This window comes from Xenopus tropicalis, chromosome 1 (genome assembly GCF_000004195.4).
Source record: "Xenopus tropicalis strain Nigerian chromosome 1, UCB_Xtro_10.0, whole genome shotgun sequence".
Classification (NCBI taxonomy): Eukaryota; Metazoa; Chordata; class Amphibia; order Anura; family Pipidae; genus Xenopus; species Xenopus tropicalis.
In genome coordinates, this window is record NC_030677.2 from 103,497,861 (window position 1) to 103,503,860 (window position 6,000).

A 6,000-nucleotide genomic window follows, 5' to 3' on the forward strand; every position below is an offset into this window, starting at 1 on the left:
GGGTGATCTTTAGCCTATAGGATAAACCCATATAAATGGGATTTTTTTTTTTTTATCTCTTTGGGATTAGTTCCCAGAATTCCTTGTTTATTTCCAACCCTTTTGATTTATTTGTTGATCCTTTTTTCTATTTATAAATTTATAAAAGAAAATAGAATGCTTTGCTTCAGTGCTTAATAAACTCAAACATAAAATATATATAATGTCAATATATTTCTAAAGTAAGAGAATGTTGCTTTAGGCAGGATAAATGGCACACAAAGGCCAGGGCCTAGGACGGATAAGATCTGGGGGTGACTTGCCGCCTGCTGGCCGCATCTAAAGGAAGGACTGGGCAGGAGATTTTGACAGTTGTTTGAATCTCTTGCCCATCCAGTTCCCAGTGCCAGCGATCGGGGAACAGCACCAGCAGTAGGTAAGGGAGGTGTGAGTGGAGGGGGGTGGGGATGTGCGAGCAAGAGGGAATGGAGGCACAAGGCCTAGGGGCGCACTAGCTTAAAATCTGCTGTGGCTGCCCTCATGGTTACACAGCAGCTTATTTATATAAACTATAGTCGTCTTTCTATAGAAAACCCACAACTTTTACCAGTGCAGAGCAACAGTACAGTGTATTTTAATTACTGTAAAACACTTTCAATTATTGGTGTTACTGTTCCTAAGACTTTATTGAGTACTATTGTTTAGTAATTTGTGTATTTTGGTTATTATAATATAATGGCCTAGAAATGTATATCTATATATATATATATGAATATTTATGTTTCCTCCCACCCTATTTAAGTGCTGCATGGTAGTGTAGGGCTGCTGTATGGATAATTCAGTAAAGTGAGCTCTCTTTACTTGCCACAAACAATGACTGTGTTTTTATTACCAAGATGTTTTGTGGTTATTGTAGTTGTCAATTAAAATGCTATTTAGGGCATCTCAATCTGCCTCTAATACATGCTTTCCTTTTATGTAAACACATGCTGCACTGTTTGTTATACTGTGAAGTACTGTGGCCCTCTAGTGACAAAAGAATGTTAAAAATTTCCATTCTATGTACAGTTAGGAGCAGACCTATTGCAAACATGATGTATCTCTTCTGGCCAGTTTTTATAGTTGTGTTAGCATTATGTATTTTTTATTAAATGGCCAAAGATGAGCTTATTGAAAAGCAGAGGTATTGTCTTTGTCTTGGATTTTTTTCATAAGTATTATACAGTATCCTGATTTGTCTTTTTGATACGACATAATGTCACATGTGCTTTAGACTGAAACTCTCTGTTATTTAAACCACTGCTTGGTAGCGATGAGCAATTCTGTCCCGTTTCACTTCACGGAAAATTTTCGAAATGGCAAAAAATTTGTGAAATGCATTGAAGTCAACAGGCTTTTTTTGCTGCTACTTCTACTGGGGGTACTCTCACCCCAAACACATTAAAGTGAATGGGCATTTTTCTTGCATTTTTTCAGCAAATGTTTTTTTGCAGTGAATTTTTGCTGCATGTTCAAACAAAACATTTGCCAAAGGTAAAATGCAGAATTTCACAGTAAATCTATGTCTGGGGAAAAATTTGCTTATCACTTCTGCTCGGTATATATAGTATAGTAATAATATAATAGTTTTAATTACAAACTGTTGAACAAATGGCTAAATACAATATTTCAAGAATTAAATTAATTGAAGACCAATTGGAAATGGTCTTGGAATACACAATAACGTGAACTGGTGTTCATTTTTTATAGTTTTAGCATTATATCACTTTCTGTCTTGCCTTTTACAGCTACAATTTTACTATTACTTAAATTTCCATACAGGAAAACCTTTCTATATTCCAGTCTTTCACTGAAACCAATGCCTAGTTGCTAGGGTAAATTGGACCCTACACAACCTAAAAGCAGCAGAACTGCTTAAGAAAAATCTTAACAATTCAAAATACACAAAACATAAAAACAGGCCATTTGCAAATAGCCTCAGAAAATCAGTCCAGAAAAATTTCATATATTACCCTGAAACAAAATCATTTACTGTGTGTAGAGAGGCTAGTTACCAAGTGGTAATTATGAAATGGATCCTTCACGCTACAGATTAAAGTTCCATTTGAGGCTTGTGAGGCCTGTAGCTACATTCCTACCTGTTTGTGAAATTACAAGAAAATAATTAAAGGGGTATGAAATAAAAGTCATAAATAACATTTAAAGGGGCAATATACACCCTTGCTCAACATGAGTCCACCAAATAGGTCTTGCGATTAATATACTTTTGGTATATATTTTTGTCTAAATAGAGCAAACAGGAAAACTGTAAGTACTTTATATTTCCATCTTTCTAGATTGTGTGTTAACAACCATTGAACAGATTAACCCCCTGACTAATGGCAATGAGTGATTTGGAATCGTCCCTCAGCAATCATCAGTAGCATTTAGTACTCAGTGTTTTTAAGCTTGACCATCTAGGTTCTGGGTAATTTGAGAGAATAAAATAGTAACATAGGTTGAAAAAGGACACACGTACATATACATTCTTCTTCCTTCCTCCAAGATGGCTATCAGACCAGTCCCTTTGTACTAAGAGCCAATTTTATTAACACTGTATTTTTGCACAACTAGTGATGGGCGAAATGTTTCACCAGGCATGGATTCGCGGCGAATTTCCGTGTTTCGCCATTGGCGGATTGTTTCACAAAATGGATGAAAAAAATTTGCCAAGCGCGCGCTTGTGGGGGAATAGCCTCTATTACCAAAAACCAGAGAGATTAAGTAAAGTGATTATGTTTGTGAAAATTTCCTGGAACTGGTAGTTTAAGATTATTTGTACGAATAGTGGACTTACACTGACTTATTCTATCTTTAGTGGCTTGCACTGTTTCACCTACATATAGTCCACATGGGCACTTAATGAGTTAGACTGCATACCCTGTAATGTGTAATATCCATTGATGGCATACTTCTTATGTAACGTAAAGTGTGTAAAGTATGTAGTTATAATAACAGGAACACATTGCTTTTACTGTAAACAGGGAAAAATTCCCTTTCAAACTGGCACTAATGTTAACTGTCGTGAAACGTTTTCAAGAAAAACTCAGAGAAGTCCAGTTTTTTTAGACTTAATTCTACTAGATACTGTATATCATGACCTGAATGAATGAGAATCTTCATAAACAATAAATTGTTGAGATACGTCTCTTTCACAAATAAATCTGTTAAAATCCTTCCATCCCTCACATAGACAGTGGTGATTGTCTATGCAACTTTCAATTGGTCTTCATTATTTATTTCTTATAGTTTTTGAATTATTTGCCTTCTTCTTCAAACTCTTTGTAGCTTTCCAATGGGGGTCACTACTGACTCCAGCAACCAAAAACTATTGCTCTTTAAAGCTAAAGTTTTATTGTTACTTTTTATAACTTTTTTTCTGTTTAGTCACTCTTCTTTTCATATATTAGTCTCTCATTCAAACCACTCCCTGGTTGCTAAGGTAATTTGCACCCTAGCAACCAGATAGCTGCTGAAAATATAAAATGAAGAGCCGCTGAACGAAAACTTAAATAACTAACAAACTACAAATAATAAAAAATCAGAATATTACATCTATTACATCTCTACATCATACTAAAAGTTAACTCAAAGATGAACAACCCCTTTAACATGCTGAATAAAAGTGGGCTCAAGAAGCCTATTCCGCTTTCCCAGCAGAGAATGTACCACTGACATTCATTTATAAACAGTTCACAAATTTGCACTTAGCCAGTATTCAATTGCAACAGATCAGATATTTGTTTTCATTGTTCTCCTTGCAGCTGGCAATAAAAAGCTAATCACTGATTGGTTGCTTTGGGCTACTGCCCAGCTAGAAGTTTGCCCAGTGTTTATAAATTGTTTTTTTAATTGCACATAGCACTTTTGTAACTGACTAAAGTTCGTCTCATTGTAAAATTTTAAGTAAGAAGTTTTATAATTACAACCTTAAGTTGGACAGCCCAGCCAGTACAATTCTGTGCAACTTTTAATGTAATCGTGCGAACAATTATTTGTCATACCGCATGTTTGGAGCACCAGTTTATATGAAAAGGAGAGAAGCCTATGAAATCATAAAAATTCCTTGAAATGCCACATCCAGCCCACAGGCCTCCAGTTGGATAGCCCTATCTTAGTATATTACATGCTTAGCCAAAAAAATTGAGTATGCAAAGGTTACACAAAAAACACTAATGAGCAGTTGTATTAGTTTTAAAAAGGCCTATCTTAACTATATCTTAGCCATAAATAACTTGAAATTTTAATTTATAAGGTTAATGCATATTAAAAGCAATATGTGGCCTATGACATCACTAATGAGTCCTAAAAACATCTGTGGCAATTTTTCTCTTTTAGCTATGAATTACATGTATATTAGCTACAAAATTCATGTATATGCCAGTAGGGGGCATAGTAACCATGTTGAATAAAAATGTCTTTCTTTTGTGTGTAGACATATGACCAGTGCAGTTTCACTTTTATTTGTCTTTGTACTCCTCACTAAAATAATTTCTTCTTATCATGTAGAGCAGAACCAAAACAAACCAAATGAATACTAAGGGGCCCATTTACTTACTCACGAACGGGCCGAATGCGTCCGATTGCGTTTTTTTTCGTAATGATCGGTATTTTGCGATTTTTTCGGAAAATTATCGCGACTTTTTCGTTACCAATACGATTTTTGCGGAAAAACGCGAGTTTTTCGTAGCCGTTCCGAAAGTTGAGATTTTTTCGTAGCGTTAAAACTTGCGCAAAAAGTCGCGATTTTTTTCGTAGTGTTAAAACTTGCGCAAAACGTTGCGCCTTTTAAGTTTTAACGCTACGAAAAAAGCGCAACTTTTCGCGCAAGTTTTAACGCTACGAAAAAATCGCAACTTTCGGAATGGCTACGAAGATCGCGCAAATCGTATTGGTAACGAAAAAGGCGCGATAATTTCCGAAAAGTCGTAAAGGCGCCGAAAAAATCGCAAAAAATACGAAAAAGTCGCAAAACGTTTGTTTCCAATCCGAATTTTTTCCATTCGGACTCGGATTCGACCCATAGTAAATGTGCCCCTAAGAGTTATAAAGGCAGTTAGAAACCCAACTACCGCAAGGCAAGCACATAGTCTGGCCAATGTTTTAAAAAAGGCAAGTCAGGACGAAAGAGTTTGCCAAACAAATGGATCTTTGCCCTATTTGGCAAAAGGGCAAAAGGGATTGTAGGGTCCATTTCAATGGGCCTGCATAGGCCTGCATTATGACCGTATAGTTATAGGGTCATAATGCAGGCCCATTGAAATGGACCCTACAATCACAGTTCCATCCCAAAGGCTATTCCATAGGCCTCTATCAGATGTGGCTGCTTATTAATGCCACTGTTTGCTTCTGTTCCTTCACTAGCAGGCACTGCATACTCTGACATTTTTGCAATGATAAAATGATTTTGCTGATAAAGTGCCTGTACTGCAGACACAGGAGTGAGTGGTGGAAAACAGATCAGCTGTTTATGTTTATCATGAAATGTGCAAGTATGTACAAAAGTGCAGGCACATGGGAAGGCTATTGGCTCAGGCCAAGAATTAGCCCAGTGTGGCCATAGCCATAGGTGCTGCTGCTCTGCCTTCATTGTCAAGATGTGACAACTCCTACTAACTACACAAGCTCTGAGGTCAACTGTACATTGAAATGTTTAAAAGGGGACCAGTGAATCACTCCAATCTGCAGTGCTACATAATGACACTGATTATATAGGTACCAAAGCACTAAAATGGGTGCAAAAGTAATTGTGTATTGATGCACTGATGTACTTGTGTACATACATGCATCCTAGAATCTTGCAGTGAGTAGTACTGTGTCTTGTTCAGCCTCTCTGTGATCAATTGCCAACAACTACAAACATGGAACCCTAAAATTACAGGGTTCCACAGCTTGCGTCTATTTCGGCAAATGACTTACCCCAAGCAAATTGCATGCTCTTATTTATCCTGCTCACTAGAAGTGTTGTTGTTCGTTACATAA